The sequence below is a fragment of the Peromyscus maniculatus genome, chromosome 3 (assembly GCF_049852395.1).
Source record: "Peromyscus maniculatus bairdii isolate BWxNUB_F1_BW_parent chromosome 3, HU_Pman_BW_mat_3.1, whole genome shotgun sequence".
NCBI lineage: Eukaryota > Metazoa > Chordata > Mammalia > Rodentia > Cricetidae > Peromyscus > Peromyscus maniculatus.
In genome coordinates, this window is record NC_134854.1 from 36,612,538 (window position 1) to 36,634,638 (window position 22,101).

Below are 22,101 nucleotides of genomic sequence, written 5' to 3' on the forward strand. Positions count from 1 at the left end.
AGCTGCATAGGTACGATACCTTAAACAAGAGTAGAAATATATATGTAGTATAACAAAAGTAACCTTAAATTTGTACTTATATACAAAATACATACCAGTGTAAAATATTTGAGGCTAGTGGTTATTCAAAAGTAGACTCAACAATAAACCCTTTTACCCTATCATTTCTATGCTATATCCCCCTTTTTACCTTTAGAATGAGATCCTTGTATCAAATCTCCTTTGTTTAGCTTTCTTCCTGACCATGACCAGTAACAATTTGTAACCAAGCCCTCTAAATGATAACAAGCATCCACATCCCACTGAACAACCAAAAAAAACATATGCCCCACCTCTTGGAAATGTAGGCATCAAGTCCTCTAGACTGCTCCATGTTGTCTGGGAATGATAACATCTTTGAGGACCCTGAGAAAATTGGGATAATTGTCAAGTCCTGGGAAAACTAGCCATAACATTTGTAGTCTGGTCTCTGTGCAATAGCAAAGTGCAACACTCATTTGTAGTCTTGGATAGAACAGTCTGTGAAGCTGGATCATCTCAGAGAGCAGCCTTAAGCTCTTCTGGATGTAGAACTATGCGAAACTACAACAGAGGCACTCTGAAAGCGTGGATCACCTGGGCCACCCATTTTCATAGATGTCTGGTCCACTTGCTCTAAAAACATGCGAACTTTCATAGGTAACATACATAGTTGCATCAACAGAAGTATGGACTGAGCATTGTACACAAGTCAGCCAAAGATGAGTTTTTGTTTTATGTAAGCAGGTAAAAATATATGTTACCTGTCTTGTAGTTTTTCTAGGTTTATTTCTTTATATCTGTAGCCAGGATTTTCAGGGCATCTCCCCTGATCACACCTGATCTCTATCAATCTTGAATGAATCCACAGCCTTTTGTTTTCTGTAGAAACAAAAGCATAACCTCTTCCCCAAAGCAAGACATTTTCTGCCTTCCATTTCAATGTTAAGGCATTCCTAAAGTATGTAGGCTGGTTTAATTCAACAGTCCCTCTTACAGTCCCACGTCTCTTAGCTGCTGTTGTTTGCTCATCAGGAATTAAAAAATTCGAAGTGAACAAGACACCATATAGGATTCAGACTCTGTGTATTTTCCATCTTTGTATGACTTATCCTTTATATAATATTTTATTCTCTGTGTAAAGGCTTTGTCTGATTATAAACTATTTTTATGACCATCTATACCCATTTTCTTTTGTAATTTAAACCTATGCATATTTTGTGAGCACACTGTAACCCGTTTAGAGGTTTTTATCCAACTGCACCTGTCTTTCCTGAGCACTTACAGCATTTTCTGACCGCGGAAAACAAATCTTGAACTGAGATGTCAGGCACCACACGGCTCAGCTTAGCTGGCAGCTGAGTCTCTGTATGCCACCAAGTACCAGCCTGCCTGACAGACTGCAGGACTAGGAAGCTACATCTAGCTCATTGTCTAGAAATTTTTTTAGCTTTCTCAGGCCCTATGTTTGGATATTTGAGTCCCCAAATGGGGCCCCATTTGTAGCAGGCTTTCTAGCTACCACCAGCTCCCAAATAACAACACAGAGATATATTATTAATATGAAATCTCTGTCTATAGCTTAGGCTTTTCACACTAGCTCTTATAACTTAATCTATTTCTATTAATCTATGTGTTGCCACATGACTTGTGGCTTTCATCTTTCTTCTGCATCTACTGCTTCCTCTGCATCTGGTTAGCGACCTCACCTTTCTTCTTCCCCAAGACTTCTCTGCTCCTAGAAGTCCTGCCTAACCTCTTCCTGCCTAGCAATTGGCCATTAGATCTTTATTAAACCAATCAGAGTGACAGATGTTCACACAGTGTAAGTAAATATTCTGCAACAAGAGAGAGAATTCATTTAATCAATTAATGTTTGTTGAGCATTATCTTTGTTGTGAACATTCAAAGTTCAGACAGGAATCATTTCTTCAAGAGCATCTAAACAGAGTTAGACTTCAGAAGTTTACTGCATTAACTATCTCAAAGTGGAAAGTAAAGACAACACACACACACAGAGAGAGAGAGAGAGAGAGAGAGAGAAAACAATTTAGAAGAAAAGACAAAATAATTTCTTTGTGTGTAAATTATATTATTATACAGGAAGAATAGCTACAATTCAAGTAAATTCTGTGAGATAAATGAACTATCTCAATAAGTTAAAATAATTTAAAATTAATAATTTCTTGCATTATATACAACCAACTAAAATATGATGTAAAAATAAATTTATAAATATCCAGATACTTAGTAAGGGATACATTTGGCAGGTGGATGAAAAGTGAGTATTTGTCACGTGAGCTGTCCTTGAGACTCTTTCTTCTCTAGTTGTAAGATGCATATCATCTCCTGGAGCTCTTGTATAAAATGCAGATTTATGATTTAGCAGATGCAGAATGGGGCCTGAAATCCTATTGTTTTAATTAGCTTTCTGATGAAGTCAGTAATACCAGTAAAGTGTTCTCACTTGAGTAGCAAAGGTTAGAGGTCAAGAAGCACAAGCAGAGAAAGGCTAAATTGAAACCTTATTACAAGGCTAATAATAGAAAGCTAAGTTTTAGTTCCATTTTGAAGAGAATGAAGACTTTTTTGAAACAAATTGTTTTAACAATCCTGGACTTTACTAAAGTTAACCAAATAGTGTTCAGGATGGATTTTTTTAGAAAGCCAGATCTAGTAGCATTTCTGAAACAATGAAAAACATCTGCACTCTTTGGCCAGTTACTGAGAAGACGGAGACTAGGGAACCTGTTTCCTTAACAACCTAGTCTGACATTTTGGAACCATGGGCCTCACAGCACACTTGTGCTCCTTTCTCTGGTTTGTATCAATAAGGTTCACCAATGATAGGTTCTCCAGGAGACCATACTGCAATCCAGATGTTATGGGTGACAGACAGACATGATAGATAGCAAACAGTGTATTAATTGTAATGGTTAAACAGGATATATATGCAAGGATGGTTTAATATTTAAGATGTTATTTCTTCCCACTTTTTCTCTGTCATGATATATTGTAGTACCGGAAGTCTGGAAGGCATCCTTAAGTACTGCATATCCAGTTAGCCACAAAGTCATGTAGATATAATTATATATATATATATATATATATATATATATATATATATATATATATATATATATATATAATGCTTTCCTGTTAACCATAGGGAGCACTAACTCGCAGAAGATCTCCTGGTTCTCTGGTTCTTATACTCCCCTCTTTTGTACATGCACCATCAGTTTTACTCTGCATTTTGGTCAGTTGAGTCTTTCAATAACAGGCCTCTGCCTGCTGCAGGAACTAGCTTCCTTGAGGAGAGGTAAAATCTATTCTTACCTTTGAGTGTGAAGGTAAGTATTTAAAATATAGTTAGAAATTATACCTGTTTAGGGAAGCGGCACTAGGATGTTCTCCTCCAGGGTCCATGGCTCCTACACCATGTTTGTGGGCTAGGTTTACACTAATGCAACATAAAACAAGATACAACTACCTTAACTTTATGGGACTTTCACTCCAATTGTCATAGGAAGTCAATGATTAAGTGACCTAGCTAAAATGTAAAGTATGTCAAATGGTAGCAAGCACTATGGTTAAAAAAAAATAAGATGGGGAAATGTTACATTTGTCTAGGACTACCTCAAGTCAGAATGTGATATAGAAATTTCCATTCTATCATATTAACAGATGAGAGGTGAAAATACATGCTTATATTTTTTCATGAGAGATATTTAATGAATTCAATAATCACATAAAACCTCTTAATAAGATTACATTGAAAGAATACATTTTGAAATGTTTTAAAGTTTCTGTCTGGTACCAGCAAACAGAATTATGCAAATATTTTTAGTAAGGCCAAAATAAGTTAAATGAAGCAAATCTGCTTGATCTATGTCTGGGAGTGCTAAACATGTTCATCAGTAAAGAAACAAAATACAAATAGTAACAGCAAGGCATAACAGCTTGGAAAGAACAGTTAAACTTTTATGTAATAGATTTTCATAATAAATTGTTATAATGAAATTATATTATTAGGATGTCAATTAAAATATAAGAAACGTGAAAGCTAGAAATTTTTCAAATAAAAATTCTATTCAATATAACAAGGAGACAACAAATATGTTGATCTGCTTTAGAAGAAATGACTTTACTAAATTTTATTTTCCTGTACTTAAATGATTTGAGAGATACACACTCCTTTGTGCGTGGAAAGATTACATCACTGGAAATATGGAAACTCTTTAAACTCAGATCAAAAATAAAAGGAGATTCATATGTGAGTGTCATGAAATAAATTGAAGATTTGTACTGGAATTAAAACTACCGTATTAGACAGTAAAATGTAGAGGGAACCATTAAAAAGGAAAGAATGTCTCTACTGAGAAATTAAATATATTATAATTCCACAAAAATTAAAATGAAGCAATATGATGCCTAAATCAACAGAGAAAGCAATAGAAAATTTGATTTTAGTAGTCACTACACAGGTGTGGGAGTGTAGTGTATGATAGGAATGAGACGGTCAATCAATAAAGTTACACCCTTTTAAAATGTCATTAGTGTACTTAAACATTTCTTAAAGAATAACGTAAGTCTGGGATACAAAAATATTTCTGCAAACATAAGAATTTAAGTGTTTTGCCATGAGAGAGTAAGGAAAAATTACAGTAGTATGTCCTAGCATATAAATTTCTTGATACTGACGTAATCCCAGAGCATTGTCCTAAAAGTAGAAAACACAGGATTGATAAGATTTGGCATAAGAGAAATGTCAGACTTTGGAATATTATAGTAAGCAATTACCCAGTCAACATAGACTCATTTGTCTCGAGACTGTATGCGGCATGTTATGACAAAGCATTAAAATATATCATTCACTTTATTGAACCAAAAAAATACAAAAATAAAACAGAGAGGATAGCCACAAAACATGCATTTGATAATAAACATCTGGTGTCAAAACTATACTGTAGTTTCTTAACATTTAAAATGGACAATGGAAACCGATGTTTAATTTGACTGAACTGAAGGATTCTGGGAAAACTGGTAAACCATGGGGTCCAGGTATGTCTATAGCTCCAGAGATTATTCTAGATGTTGGTGGAGGCCGCTGAGTGGGTTGGAGTCCCCAGTGGGCAGGCAAAGCAGCAGTGCAGAGCTTCCCTTTCTTCCAGACTCCAGTTTCTCTGGATTCTTGGAGTCTATAATTGGTACCAAACGCCCTTTGGTGGCTCTTGTGTCTTTGGCCTCAGAGTTTGGCCTGCATTTGGTTTCCCCATTTCTGAGGCTTCAATCATTTTGAACCAAGCCATGTTACTGTCTTCTTTGATTATTCTGCCCACAAAGTTTCAACAATCCCATATGTTTGTGTATGTGTGTGCGTGTGTGTATGTGCATGTGTGTGTGTGTCACAGCATGACTTTTGTCATAAAATTGATGTGAAATACATCATACATATTTTAAGTTGTTAATGTTGTTGTGATATCTGTCTTATCTCCTATGAAAGCAATTTAGATCTACTATCAGCTACTTTACTATAAGAATCATCAGGATTTAAAACACTGAATCTATAACCAGTAAATTGTTGGAATGAAAGTATTACAAAGAATTGGAGACTAGTATTCTAATTCTATATATAGCTGTGTGCAGTAGAGTTCCTAGGATATTTATTGCTGTGTATAACTGTGGGTAGAGTATAGGTAAGCAGTAGCCTATATAAAGATACTATAATTATTTTTATTTTTCCCATGCAAATTGGTATGTCTTCTTAATACCCTAGATTGTTCCATCAGAGACAGAGAATTCAGCATCTACTGTTATTAAAAGAAACTGTAACTTTTCCTTCATGAAATAGAGCTGGGTCAAATTTAAGTGTATTATCAAAGTTAAAATAATACTGCTACCCATATGAACATTTCATAACCAAATTCTATGAATTTAGGCATTACAATATTTTATTCATGACCTTGAATGTACAAAGAGGCAGATCAAATAGCTCCATCTGAGCTTGCCCTTGTCTCATCCTCATTTCTGCTACCAATTCCCCACAAGTAGATGTTTTGTTTGTTCGGAATACTTATTGTCCATCCTAATTGTAATTGCTTCCTAATGTTAGCATTTGTCTTAGGAGAAATTATATCTTTTAAAGGAAATACAGGCTTAATCTTTTAAATGATGTGGATAGTGTTCTTAAGAAAGCGCACGCCTTTAATCCCAGCACTCGGGAGGCAGAGCCAGGCGGATCTCTTGTGAGTTCGAGGCCAGCCTGGGCTACCAAGTGAGCTCTAGGAAAGGCGCAAAACTACGCAGAGAAACCCTGTCTCGAAAAACCAAAAAAAAAAAAAAAAAAAAAAAAGCCATATTTTAAACACTTAAATGTCCAGTGTAGGGTAAACTAGATTACTGACAAAATTGCATTCCAGCGGACACTTCAGAGACTATGGTTTCAGACAGTTGCAACTTCTGTGCATTGGATTATAAAGTTTCCCACGTGGTTATATGTAGCTGGAGTTTTTCTGGTCCTGCCTGGCTCACAGTCAGGGCAAATCTCTCTCACCCTCCAGTCCCACAGCTGCTCAGACCCAACCAAGTAAACACACAGAGACTTATATTGCTTACAAACTGTATGGCTGCAGCAGGCTTCTTGTTTTCTAGTTCTTCTATCTTAAATTAACCCCTTTCTATTAGGAAAGTAATAGTAAAATAAAGGAGACCTCTCTGATGGTATTTGAGTTAGGCTCCCATCTATGAGTATAACAATATTATTAGGAATTATTTCATCAACTTCTTTTTTATTTTTTGCCAGTCTTGTTTGGGTCTCTGGGCCATCTAGCTTCTGGTTTTCCAGTTCCTGGCTATCCAGGCAGTGTCAGCCATGGGCTCCCTCTCCTGGTGTGGGCCTCAAATTAGACAGTCATTGATTGGCCACTCCCACAAGCTCTGAGCAACCATTGTTAACAGCTCATCTTGCAGACAGAATAGGTTGTAGGTCTAAGGTTTTATGTCTGGGTTGGTGGCCCAATCCCACCACTGGGAGCCTTGCCTTGTTAGGGAAGACAGTCAGTTCAGGTTCGATTTCTATTGCCAGGAGTCCTCACTAGGGTTGCCCTCCTAGGTCCAGGAAATTTCCAATGCTTTAGGTCTCCACATCACCCAACTAATGCCCCAAATTCAAGTTGTTCCTTTACTCTCTGCCTTTGCCCCTCACTCTCCTACCTAATCTGCCTGTCCCCATCCCCACCTGCTCCCAGTCCACCCACAAAATCTGTTCTACTGCCCCTTCCCAGGGAGATCAATGTGTACCTACCTGGAGCCTTCCTTGTTACCCCCTCTGGGTCTATGGACTGTACTGTAATTATCCTTTACTTAACAGATAATATCCACATATAAGTGAGTACATATCATGTTTGCATTTATGAGTGTGAGTTGCTTCACTCAGGGTGATTTTTTTCTAGTTCCATCCATTTGCCCGCAAATTTCATGTCATTTTTTTTTAACTGTTGAGTAATACACTATTGTGTAAATGTACCACATTTTTATTGTCCACTCTTCGGTTGAGGAACATCTAGGTTGTTTTTGGTTTCTAGCTATTATGAATCAAGCTGCTTTGAACATTGTAGAGCAAGTGTCCTTGTGGTAGGATGGAGCATTCTTTAGGTATATGCCCAAGAGTGGTATAGCTGTGTCTTGAGGAAGACTGATTCTGAATTTTCTAAGGAACTGCCATATTGATTTCCATACAGGCTGCACAAGTTTGTACTCCACCAGTAATGAAGGAGTGTTCCCCTTGTTCCACATCCTCTCCAGCATAATCTGTCATTTGTGTTTTTGATCTTAGCTATTCTGGCAGGTGTAAGATGAAATCTCAGAGTAGTTTTGATTTGCATTTCCCTGATAACTAATGATGTGGAACATTTCTTTAAATGTTTCTAAGTCATTTGACATTCCCCTATTGAGAATTCTGTTTAGATCTATACCCCATTTTTTATTTAGTTATTTAGTTTGTTGTCTAGTTTCTTGAGTTCTTTGTATATTGTGGAAATCAGCTCCGTTAGATATAGAGTTGGTAAAAATCTTTTCCCATTCTGTAGGCTGACACTTTGTCCCAATGTTGCAGTCCTTTGCCTTACAGAAGCTTTTCAGTTTCACGAGGTCACATTTATTAATTGTAGATCTTAGTGACTTCTCTATTGGTGTTCTTTTCAGAAAGTTGTCTCTTGTGCCAATTCATTCAAGGCTGTCCCCCACTTTCTCTTCCATAAAGTTTAGCATATCTGGTTTTATGTTAAGGTCTTTGATCTACTTGGACTTGAGTTTTGTGCAGGGTGATAAATATGGGTTTATTTGCATTCTTCTACATGCACACATCCAGTTAGATCAGAACCATTTGTTGAAGATTCTTTTTTTCCAGTGTGTATTTCTTGCTGCCTTATAAAAGATAAATAAATCAAGTGTCCATAGGTATGTGGATTTTTATGTCTGAGTCTTCTAATCATTTCATTGATCAGTTTTTTATGCCAATACCATGTGGGTTTTAATTAGTATAGCTCTTTGGTACAGCTTGAAATCAGGGTTAGTGATATTTTCAGAAGTTCTTTTATTGTTCAGGATTGTTTTAGCTATACTGGACTTTTTGTTTTCCAACATGAAATTGAGTATGTACATATGTCAATGTGTGTACAGAATTGTGTTGGAATTTTGATGAGGATTGCTTTGAATCTGTAGATTGCTTTTGTTAGGATGGTCATTTTTACTGTTTATCTCACCAATCCATGAGCATGGGAGATTGCTTCATCTTTTATATCTTCTTCAATTTTTTTCTTCAAAGACCTAAAGTTTTTATTCATACAAGTTTTTTGCTTACTTGATTAGGGTTACCCCAAGATATTTTATATTGTTTGTGGCTATTGTGGAGGGTGTTGTTTCCCTGGTTTCTTTGTTATTCCATTTGCTCTTTGTATATAGGGGAACTACTGGGCTTGGATTTTTTTTTTTTTTTCGTTTTTCAGGCTTTTTTTTTTTTTAAGTTAATCTTGTATCCAACCACTTACCAGAAGATGTTTATCAGCTGTAGGAGTTCCCTAGTAGAATTTTTGAAGTAGTTTATTTATACTATAATATCATCTGTAAATAATGATACTTTTGACTTCTTCCTTCCCAATTTATATTCCCTTGTTCTCCTCCAATTGTCTTATTGCTCTAGCTAGAACTTCAAGTACTGTATTGAATAGATATGGAGAGAGTAGACAACCTTATTTTGTTTCTGGTTTTAGTGAAATTGCTTTGAGTTCCCCTCCATTTAATTTGGTGTTGGCTATGGGCTTGCTATAAAATGTCTTTATTATGTTTAGGTTTGCCCCTGATAACCGTAATCTCTCCAATACTTTTACCATAAAAGGGTGCTGGATTTTGTCAAAGGCTTTTTGGGCATCTAATGAGATGATCATGTGTCTTTTTTTTCTTTCAGTTTGTTTATAATGGTGGATTACATTAACAGGTTTTCTGTATTGAACACACAGATTGCAAGCCCAGTGCCACTTTGAGATCTTTGGCAGCAATTAACAACGCAGCTCACACATGATTGAGCCAGTATGATAATGAGTATTCAGAGACAGGTAATTCCTGGGGGGCACTCACCAACCTAAGACAGAGCACCTGTGTGGCCTGGGCAGGCATCTCCATGGCAGGTAAGGTGACTTGCTGACGTCCCACACAACCCAATTCAGAAGCTCATTTTTTAATAAAAGGGGGACCTGCAGGGCCCTCGCCCCCATTTTGGGTAACTGTTACCTTGCTTGCAGACCTTGACCTTGATATCCTCCCAATGCTGATTCCCTGCCAGATTCCACCCTCCTGATTGCTTAAGGGAATTTCTTTGTCTGTGTATCCTGAATAATGGGCACTAACAGCTTAGATGCAATATTGTAAAACATCAGTAGCGAACTTCTGCCCTCTGGGGTCCTCCCATTGTGCTGTAAGCCTGTATTTAACCTCCTACCCCCTTCAAGAAATGACATTTGACATTTAAAATTAATATATATAATATATATTTAATTGAATGAATACTGCAAATGTAATCTATGAATATCACAAATGTGAATAATATCATGAGTGTAAGTAATGAATATCATGAGTGATGAGTGTAATTTAAAAAATAAATAAAAAAATATAGAAAATATTCAAAGCCCCCCCCCCAAAAAAAAAACAAAAACAAAAACAGATTTTCATATGGTGAACCATCCCTGCATCTCTGGGATGAATCCTGTTTGATAATGGTGGATGATCATTTTGATATGTTTTTGGATTCAGTTTGCAAGTACTTTGTTGAGCATTTTTGTATAAATGTTCACAAGGGAGATTGTTCTGTAATTCTCTTTCTTTCTTGAATCTTTGTGTGGTTTTGGGTATCAGGTTGATGGTAGCCTCATAAAAATGAATGTGGCAATGTTCCTTCTGGGAGATGGTAGCCTCATAAAAATGAGTGTGGCAATGTTCCTTCTGGGAGATGGTAGCCTCATAAAAATGAACGTGGCAATGTTCCTTCTGCGTCTATTTTGTAGAATAATTTGAGGAGTATTAGCATTAACTCTTAATTGAAAATCTGGTAGAATTCTGCACTAAAACCATCTGTCCCTTGTCCCTGGGTTTTTTTGGTGGGGAGAATTTTAGTGATTGATTTTATTTCCTTATGGATTATAAGTCTATTTAAGTTCTTTAATTGATCTTGATTTAACTTTGGGAAGTGGTACCTATTGAAAAAATTATTTATTTCCTTAGATTTTCCGGTTATGTGGAGTACAAGTTTTTAAAGGATGATGTAATGATTGTTTGGATTTCTTTGGTATCTATTGTTATGCTCCCCTTTTCATTTCTGATTTCATTAATTGGTAATCTCCTTCTGTCTTTTAGTTAGTTTGGACAAAGATTTGTCTATCTTGTTGATTTTTTTTTCAAAGAACCACCTCTTTGTTTTATTGATTCTTTGTATTTTTTATTGATTTTATTGATCTCAGCCCTCAGTTTGATTATTTCCTGCCATCTACTCCTCTTGGGTGAGCTTGCTTCCTTTTGTTCTAGAGCCTCGGCTTCGCGGTGTGCTGTTAAGTTGCTAGTATGAGATTTCTCTAAATTCTTTATGCAGGCACTTAGTGCTATGAACTTTTCTCTTGGCACAACTTTCATTGTGTCCTATAAGTCTGGTATGTTGTACATTCATTTTATCTGTATTTTAGGAAGTGTTTAATTTCCTTCTTTATTTCTGTCTTGACCCAGTTTTCATTCAGTAGAGAGTTTTTCAGTTTCCATGAACTTGTAAGCTTTCTGTTGTTTCTGTTCTTGAAATTAAGCTTCTGAAATTAAGCTTTGATCCATGGTGGTCTGGTAGGATGCAGGTCTGATTGTATCTGTTGAGATTTGTTTTGTGATAAGTATGGTCAGTTTTAAAGAAATCTCCTTGAGGTCTGGAGAAGAAGGTATATTATTTTGTGTTTGGCTGAAATGTTCTGTAGATATCAGCTAGGTCTTTTTGGTTTATAGTATCTTTAAGCTCTAATATTTCTCTATTAAGTTTTGGTCGGGATGACCTATCCTTTGTTGGGAGCAGGGCATTGAAGTCTCCCACTATCAATATGTGAGGGTCAATGTGTGATTTAAACTTTAGTAATGATTCTTTTAAAAATGTGGGTGCCCTTGCATTTGGGAAATAGATGTTTTGAATTGAATGTCATCTTGGTGGATTTTTTCTTTGATGAGTATGAAGTGTCTTTCTTCATCTCTTTTAATTATTTTTGGTTTGAAGTCTATTTTGTTAAATATTAGAATGGCTATATCAGTTTGCTTCTAGGGGCTATTTGCTTATCTTTACTCTGAAGTAATATTTATCTTTGATATTGAGAGGCGATTGTTGTATGCAACTGAAGGATGGATCCTGTTTTCACATCTATTCTGTTTGTGTCTTTTTATTGGGGAAATGAGTCCATTGATCACTGATACTGAGAGCTATCAATGACCAATGATTTTTAATTCCTGTCATTTTGTTGTAGTTGGTGTTGGTGGTGGTGATATTATGTCTCTCTCTCTCTCTCTCTCTCTCTCTCTCTCTCTCTCTCTCTCTCGTGTGTGTGTGTGTGTGTGTGTGTGTGTGTGTGTGTGTGTGTGTTTCCCTTCTTTTGGTTTTGTTGGCATGAGATTATCTATTGCTTGTGTTTATATGTGTATAGTTAACTTCCCTGGGTTAGAGTTTTCCTTCTGTCACTGTCTGTAGTGTGGTGATATTTTGTTTGTGACCTAACAAATAAAGCTTGCCTGAAGATCCAAGTGCAGAGCTAAGCCACTATTTAGCCATAGAGGCCAGGCAGTGGTGGCATACACCTTTAATCTCAGCACTCAGGAAGTTCTTATTGACTTTGTTCTTATGGTGTTTGTGTTCTTATGCTGGTACCTAGACATCTGGGTTTGGAGTGATTATAGGTCCTGGTGCCAGTTTCTGGGGTTTGTCTTTGTTGGATGGGCATTTTGTTCCTTGTTTTCTGTTTCCTTTCTTGTCAGTGGTTGAGCAGGGGGTCTCCACCTGAGTTGGAGGCTGGATTTATGGTGGCCAAAACATATGGAACTGGAACACTTCACAAAATTTTTTAAGTGTAATTTTTTTTAACTTCTTTATTGACTCTTTTGGAGTTTCACATCATGCACCCTAATTCTGTTCATCTCCCAGTCCCCCCATATCCTCCCCCCATCCATACCACGGCCCCCACATAAGGAAACAAATCAAAGGATGCAAGCAAGTGAACAAAAGCAAAAGCGAAAGCAAAAACCACTTCAACATAAAAGTCTCTTTGATTCTCTTTCTTTCCTGCTTCTCCAACACCTCTTCATTCATCCTGCTGGCAATGGAGACTTCATTTTGCCATATAGTACACCCGTTTGTCCCATCAGTTTTACTGGCAAATGTTTATTGCAATGAGTCACTCACTGGTCTGGGTCAAGGCCTCTGTTTTCTGGTACACCATCATCACTGGATCCTCACCGGAATTCCTCTGGGGCATAACCTGTGGCTGCCACTGTCTTGCCTCTCACTGGACACTACAGTAAGAGAGCTGGTGCCAGCATGCTGGAGAGATTGCCCCCACCCCTCCCCACAGGCCAGGATGAACTGACACTGAGGACATGCATTCACAAGAGCTGACCTCACCCCAGCGACCAAGGTGGGTGGCCACAGGGGCCTGGACTCATCCGCTTGGCTACCATCCAGGCCCTCAGCTGGGCCTTAGGTTGACCTACCCTCTACTCCATCTAGAACCTTCTGGAACTGGTGAAGGGACTACCGGTCCTGTGAAACGATACCCACACGATCCACTTCACCAGTTTTGATGTCATCCTTTTACAGGTGCCATGCTAATCTTCTTTGTTCCGATTTTAGCAAATGTGCTGCAGAAGCAAGCACCTCAAGAGATTTTTAAGACCTGAGATCCACCACCGAAAGAGACTAAATTGCATTGATTTGGATCTAGTCTTCCTACAAAACAAAACAAAACCATACTTTTAATGTTCTCAGCTCACACATGTACCATGTCTTAAGGTTCAGGGTGATGTCCAATCAGCAGGATATCACAGGAAACTCAGGTCTGATCATTTTAATTTCACCAGCAATGAGCACCCAGCAGCGTTTCTCGCTCCTTACGCCCCTTAGGAGCTTCCATTAATATGGTTTTTTGTCTTAACAAGAATTTAGAAAAATAGCCTGATTTTTCTCTGAAGTGCTAGCCCTTGAACATGTTTCCAGGGGATAGAGTTCTCTGAATAATTTCCTAATATTACATTCACCTCATAATATTCATCTTTTCTCTAAGGAAGACTCAGTTTCTGGGAAGTTAAATGAGTTGGATTAATGGAGAATGATTCATTCATCAATTAATTGATTTCTTTAGAAAACATCATCGGATACTAGCTATATAATCATCTGCTGTTAGCTAAAAACATATCTCTGATTTCGTACCTGTCTTAGCTAGGGTTTCTATTGCTATGATGAAACACCATGACCAAAAAACAAGTTGGGGAGGAAAGGGTTTATTAGGCTTACACTTCAGCATTGCTATTCATCACTGAATTTAGGACAGGAACTCAAACAGGGCAGGATCCTGGAGGCAGGAGCTGATGCAGAGGCCATGGGGGGTGCTGCTTACGGTCTTGCTTCCCATGGCTTGCTCAGCCCACTTTCTTATAGAACCCAGGACTAACGGCCAAGGGATGACACCACCCTAAATGGTCTGGGCCCTCCCACATTGATCACTACATGAGAAAACACCTTACATCTGGGTCTCACAGAGGCATTTCCTCAACTGAGGCCCCTTCCTCTGATGATTCTAGCTGATGTCATGTTGAAACACGAACCCAGCCAGTATAGTACCCAACTCTATTATAAATAAAGCTGATGCGGGCAGCGTGCCAGGGTCAAGGCATCCCTTGCTGCCATCATAATAACCTGCTGATGAGAGCACAGCTCCCCATTGTGCCTTTTGTTCTCTTCTATGTGCTGAAAATTTTCTATCATTAAAAACCTGTAAAAATGATCTTTGTCAGGGTTTATTGTTGTCAAAGGAAATATGCATCTCATTCCTCTGAATGGAAGCCAATAGACTTTGTTAGATCTGTAGAGCCTTCTGTCTGGAAATGTCAAACCAATGGGTTTGTAATTTCATCATTCCTCCCCAGAATCAATTTCTAAGATTCTCTACTCACAAAAGGGTAGAGACCAAAAGACATACTCTGATTACTGAGCAGCAAAGCTGGGCACAAACTCGAGTTCAACAACATCTGCATTGTTGTTCTCCAAGACCACCTCCTGCCCATGAGCTGCCAGGACTTTGGGTGTTGTCTCTTGGTCCTGCCTGCTTTCTTTCTTGGTGGATTCTGTTGAGTTTATTACCATATTTTTCTACTTTTGAATCATGTTACGTATCTGGGACAAGATATTCTGAATTTTCATTCATTTCTCCATCACATGTCAGATCAAGTCTCATTTCTGTTTAAGGATGAACAAAACAAAACAAAACACCTGAAATGTCAACTACAGTGAAAGTATCGTAAAACTAGTGGAATTAGAATTTCAGTTAATACTCATTTCAGTTTATGAAAGACTGAAAAAAATTAAAAAATCTTTTGTTTTATCACTTGTACAAGAAACTCATGTGAGGGTTAAGAAATAAATAAAAAAAAAATGATTGTAGGAGCCAGAGGGGGAAAGGACACCACAATAAAACCCATAGAACCAATTAACATGGGCTCATAGGGGCTCACAGAGACTGAACTGACAACCAGGGAGCCTGCATGGGCCTGACCTAAGCCCTCTGCATATATGTGACAGTTGTGTAGCTTGGTCATTTTGTGAAACTCCTAACAGTAGGAACAGGGACTGTCTCTAAGTCTTTTACTGGCTTTTGGGACCCTACTCCTCATACTGGGTCTCCTTGCCCAGCCTTAATACAAGGGGAGGTGCTTAGTCTTACTGCAATTTGATATGTCATGATTGTTGATACTCATAGGAGAGCTGCCCTTTTCTGAACAGAAATGGAGGAGAAGTGAATTGGGGGGTGGGAACAGAGGGAGTTAGGGGAAGGACTAGGAGGAGAGGAAGGAGAGGAAACTGCAGTCAGGATGTAAAATAAATAAATAATTTTTAAAAAAGAAATAAGTTGTCTTGTCTCTTGTAAGTTATTTCACCAAATAAGTATAATCATTTTGTACATTATTATGACCTACCTGCAGTGACAGTAGACTGCTATATAGTTAGTATAATGAAAAAAATCTGTCCAGTTTTTAGATTTAAAAAATTAATTGACAAATTACTAATTCCATTAATTCTATGGGATATAGTATGATCCTTTAATAATATGTATATATTATAAAATATTTTACATCAAATCAAATAGCATGTTTACCACTTCAGGTAAGCTTTTGTAATTAGAAGCAAATGTATTCTTTTACCAGTTTTGAAATGTGCAGTATTCATTATTATTAATAGTCACCTCCTGGGCAATAGAGGTTGAAGACTTATCCCTTCTCACTGGTGCCCTTTAGTTCACTTCTTCCTACCCTTCCTCCTCTTACCTCTTACCTCTTACCTCTGATAACCACTGTATTCTCAACCCCAGATGTCTGTCCTCTTTATAGTCCACACACCAATGTTCTGCTGCATCTGGTTTATTTCAGTCATGCTCTGTCTTCCAGGTCATCCAAGTTGTCACAAAATCTTCTTTTGAAGTGATAGGTAGTGCTACAATGTTTTTATGTGCCACATTATGTATCCACTTGTCCTTTGGCAGTCACTAAGGTCTCTTGTACTGTACCTGTACCTTGAATAGTGCTGCAGGAATCTGGCAATTAAGATATTTCAGGTTTTTTTTTTTAGAAATGATGTGAAACTTCTTTGAAAAAAAATCTTAAGAAAATTAAAATGACACTTCAGAGTGGGAGAAAATACTTTCAAAATTTGTGCTTTGAAAAAACTTTACAGTCACAGCAAAAAAAAAATGTAGAGGGCTAGAGGTATGGCTTAGTAGCAGAGTGCTTGGCTAGCATGTAAAAGGTCCCAGGTTCAAACTCCAACATCATAAAATATGCCAAGAGAATTGTACATACTGTTTGACAGAAGAATATATAGGAGTATCTCTCTCTCTCTCTCTCTCTCTCTCTCTCTCTCTCAGTAATACACAATTAAAAGTTAAAATAACAAAATATTGTAAGTTTTTTCAGACAAAAATGATAAATCAAAATGTTTAAAATGCTGACTAAAATCAACACTGTAATAAGATCAACCTTAGTTTTGCTTCCTTTAGACTAAATCTATTTAAATATCTCAATTTATGTGAGATTCAACACATACACCCCACACCCCCATGCCTCCCACATACCCCCACATTCCCATACCTCCCACATCTCCCACACACCCCCACATCTTCCACACACCTCTACACCCCACACCCCCATACCTCCCACATCTCCCCCACAACCCCATACCTCCCACACACACCCATACCTCCCACATCTCCCCCACAACTCCATACTTCCCACACCCCCACACCCCCATACCTCCCACATCTCTCACGCACACCCACATCCCCATACCTCCCACACAGCCCCACATCCCCCACATCCCCACACCCAAAAATTGTGTCAGTAGAGAACAAATACTTGGGTCTTTAGAGCCTTCCTCTTTGCCAGAGGCTGTTCCATGAGAGAAAGCCATGCTAGGGTGAAGGGCAGTTCCTAGTGAGGCTTACTAATGTTCCCCTGACAATTAGAACCCCAGGCATCCAGATTATGGTTGTCTCTACCCTGTAGATGGGATTTTGACTGGGATTTTCAGAATGTGCATGGTTCTTTGAAATTTCTGTTTTTTAATTTCATTTAAAAATATTTGGCAAAATATTTAAATGAAATGCTTTTATGATAAAATAATTCTAGTACCCACGGGTTAAGAACTAAACAACTAAACATCCATAAAATCAAATATGTTTAAACCATCAACATGTATCAGGGATATTTCTGTGTCCTAACAGCTAAAGGTACTGGAATAATACTATGTGAGGAGGTTGATATCAAGGACCCCATAATACAGTGTCCTGACTTTTGTGTAAATGGAGTGACAAAGATTCCCACTTTATTTTTTATCTTTCAAATGAACTCTGAAAGTATCTCCAACAAATAAAAATGATTGCAATGGAGTTTATGTAGGAGTAATATGAGCTTATCTCCCAGGAGACAAGGATAAGAAATGAGACTTTGCTCTTTTTCCTATTTAATCTATTTAAAAATAGGAAAATACATCAATCTAAAAATATTAGTATATGCATTGGGCTAGGAAAATCTTCAACTAAACAAATCTTTCCATTGTTCCATCAAGACAAAAAGGTTCCACTTGAGGACCCTTGCAGTTCTCTCACTGTGCAACACTTGTGCATACACTCCCACACCTAAGCCCTCTAAGACCTCCCAGTGAGCTGGCTATCTTATTATAGATCGCAACCTTCCATAAACTAAGGCAAAGGTGACCCTTCCCTGCTGCTTCCTGCTGCTTACCTTTTCTCAGGCACATATATTTTTGCACAAATAATAAATTTTCTAAAATAAATCTTTAAAATTCATGCTAATTGCTTAATCATTTAATAGTTTATAAAATAATTATCTTTTTAGAACTATTTACCTTATACTGAGTAGAAACCCTCCTTTAGTCACATTATGACAATAGATGTTTTCTCTTGCTTTGAGGGTTAATATTTTCAGAACAGAATAGAAGAAGCAAAGATTGAGCAGAGGAAATGTCAAACTGTATTATGAATCTATCCCAAAAGATCCTCTGGACCTAAGTCAGACTGAGAGGGTCAGACCTTTGTCTGTGCATTGGGTGCTTAGCACATGTTAAAGAGAGCAGGGATCAGAATCAGTCTGAGATCACACAGATGTAACGCATCAGAAAGATTTGCTAAAGTATTTTGAAGATGATTTTAGGAGACAAACAATAATATCAGTGATACACTGTAATATTTTATAAATATTCTGAAATGGTCTTCTTTTAAGTATACCAAAGCTATTTTAATATAGTTAATATTTTTACATTTGTCAAAACCTATTTTCCAATTTTCGTTAACCAACATAACTGCAAATCTCTTCAACTTTTTTATCCCATCATTATCACTAGATAGTATGTACTGCTTTCACTAACTGATGATGATCCATTATTATGTGTATCATCTAAGACTAATTCAGTACACAAAGATGAAGTCATGGGAGTTTCCCATAGCTAGTACATATGTAAAAAGAAGTCTAGAAATAAGGAACTTTCAGGATCCTATTTTGTTCAAAATTATATAGCATAATTTTTACAAAGTAAGAGAAGGTGTTGTCATATTTAGAGAAAACATATGTACCAGTTAACTCTCTCTTGGGAAGTACTCTTGGACACATGGTCTAAAAGACAAACATAATAAACTTAAGGTACAGACAACTTGAATAAAAATAAAATTACCTCCAGGAGAAAATGAGTATTATAAAGTGTATACAACCTTTCTTGTGCTTAAGGCAGTTTGTGGAAATGGATAAATATTGGTGATTTCAGATAATGCTATTCTCAACAAAACTAAGAGCTAGTCAAATTCAAAGACCTTGCAAAGTTTCAAGATTAAGTGGTGTCTTGCACAGGGCAAGCACTCATTCATTGGCTGTCATTGTTACTATTCTTACATCTTTTGCACAATACCTATAGCATGGCAGAGTACATAGAAATGTCCTATCATAATAATTTGAAACTGAATTGTAGTGGGTAGCCATTCCAGCTTTCATCGGGAAGTTCCAACCCCCATTGAGGCTTCGGTAACTGTCATGCCTAAGAGGCAGGACCAAGAGAGGACCCTGAAGACCCAAGATCTGGATGGGCTGCCCTCTCTTGGTTCCTGGATCCTGGATGCTAGAGGTAGACGGAGTTCTCTAGAGAACACTGTGCTATGTCTTCCCCAGACCCTGCAACCTACCTATCCCTTCATTTGTAGGTTACGCCACCAATAAACCTCCCTTTTAACTAATTGTAGTGGCCTTAATAATTTCACCAATACTGAATTGCAATAACAGAGTTAGTGTCTTCCTAGAAAATAACATGAAGGCACTCACGAGCACCAATCTGAAGGCAGGGAAGACTATTAAGTGAAAATACAACCACTAGCATATATTTTCAGTCAGAGGATATTTCTGTAAGTCATATGACTCTTAATGTTTTTATTTGAATTTATATATAATCATTAATATTTAGGGGATGGAGTATGATAAAAGCTTGCTGTAAGTAATGATCAAATCAAGGTTATTATACTTCAAACATTTATCACACCTTTGTAATTGGTACCTATAAAACCATGTTTTCTGGGTATTTGATATTTAAAATGAATTGTGGTTAAAGATAGCTAAGTATATTATTCTTATTTGGCTATATTTTCATTCATCACAACCAAAATCTTCTGTGTTTTCCAACCTCTTTTCCCTTCCTAGTCTCTGATAAGTTTTCTACACTACATCTCCAGAATAGCTTATATAACTTCCACACACGTGAAAATTGACAGCATTTGTCTTCTTGTGTTTTAATTATTTCATTTAGGGTGATGCTTTCCATGTTCCTCCATGCTGCTGCAAAGGAAAGATTCCATTTGTTTTAATGGCTGAGTAGTCTTCCGTGGCATAGATGCAACACCTTTTCCTTCTCCAGTCGCTAATTGATAGACACTTGAGTCCTTTCCCTTTCTTGGCTGTTGTGAACACTGCTGTAATAAATGAAGATGTGAGAGTACCTTTAGACATACTGATTCATTTCTTTCCATTTTCATGCTCCGGTTGTTGTATGTTAGGTTTTTTTGAGTAACTTCTTTCCTTGTGGCTTTCCTAATGTGCATTCCCACCAGCAGTGTAAAGCAGTTCCCCCTTCCTCAAGTCATCATTGCATTATTATTTTTTTAATAACAGCCATTTGGATTAGGGTGAGATTTTACTTCATGATGGTTTGATGTGCATTTCTCTGATGACTAAGAGTAATAAGCATTCCTAACATCCTTGTCAGCTTTTTTCTATGTCTTCTTTTGTGGCATGCCTACCAAAGTTTCTTGCCCATTTTCTCAATATGTGTTTTCTGCTATTCAGGTGTTTTTCTTTATATCTCTGTTCAAATGTACAGTTTGTAAATATTTCTCCCATTCTCTATTTGTTTCTTGATTTTTATGGTTTTATGCTGAAGATTTTTAATTTGATATAATCCCATTTGATTATTTCTGAATTGTTTCCTAGCTTTTCTAGGTTGTATTATAAAATAACCTGTCCATAACAAGGTCTAGAAGTATTTTACTCTGTAAACATGGTTAATCCATACAATGATGAAATCTCAAAAATGAAAACTGCTGATCCTGCAATGTACATATGTGTTTATACATGCCTTTGCTGTATTTTCAAGTTTCCAGTGTTTTCAAACATGCAGCTTTAATTTGGTGCAATGATTTAAACATATAGGAATGCATTGGCATGATGAAACACAGATCTCAGAAAAGAATTCCTAAGCCCTCATTGACTAAGAGATCCTCTGTTTAGTCCATGATTCTGTCTAACTCTCAGGACTACAGTGGAACTGAAAAAGTGACCGGGGTACTCGTTCAGGACTTCGCCATTGTCAGTTTGAGTTGTCTACAGAGGGCAGCAAAGAGCTTCAGCACGAGGACCAGCAGGCTGGGTCAGCACTTAGTGGCTGTTTCCACAACGTTTTAAACACCGTGGGAAGTGCCAGTGTCAAGTTTCAGTTTGCTAAACCACAAGATCTTGTTTGCCACAAGAGGATTAGAGCAGGGTCTGGAATCAGCTGCTTGGCTGAGATCACAAAAGGCAAGTCCAGCTTTCAGTGTATCCACTATTTCATTACACTGAGAGCTTGCAATAGAAACATATTTTTGTTTAGAAGATTCTCACAAAAATGCCTCAAAATTAATTATTTTCAAATTCTCCTGAATACAGATTATGGTATGTCATAAAATTATAAACTAATAGCCTTTAATAATGATAACCAGTGATATCCATGAATAGTCTATAATACTTTAAGGTGAATTTGATTGGGTGTTTCCCAGTATTAAAACCGTATCTCTAATTCTCCATTTTTCATTCATCATTTATGACATTAAAAAAATCCAAAATTTATCCAGGAGTCCACTAGCCATCTGTGTCTGGCATACTGATTCATAGAATCAGATGGGGCTTGGCTCTCTGGAATTTGCCTTGCATGCGATTTACTTACAATGCATCTCTAAGGTCAATATTTGTAGAGTAGAAGGAAGGAAACAATGTCAGGGCATACAGGGCATAAGGAAAGTGCTAACTGCTGTGTAGACCCCAAAAGATGGCCTTTCAGAGTTCTCATAAATCAGACTGCAGGGACAAGTTCTTTAGTTTTCCCATCCGAATCTGCTAGTGGGTGTGGGCTCCCCAGCACCAAGTGAGACATTAGGCAAGATGACCCAGGCAGTCTCTGCAAAGACACCAGTTATTATTTAAAGGGATGTTTGAGTCCAA

General features: G+C 37.4%; 1 protein-coding gene and 1 non-coding gene across 11 annotated transcripts in view; one reads left to right on the forward strand and one right to left on the reverse strand.

The window, feature by feature from the left end:
- Magi2 (membrane associated guanylate kinase, WW and PDZ domain containing 2) overlaps window positions 1–22,101 on the forward strand; it is a 1,445,964-nt gene that overhangs the window by 270,044 nt on the left and 1,153,819 nt on the right. The gene's annotated exons all lie outside the window — the stretch shown is intronic.
- On the reverse strand, window positions 13,358–13,459 carry LOC121828398 (U6 spliceosomal RNA). Its single transcript, XR_006070880.1, has one exon. It is a non-coding gene; the product is annotated as a U6 spliceosomal RNA (small nuclear RNA).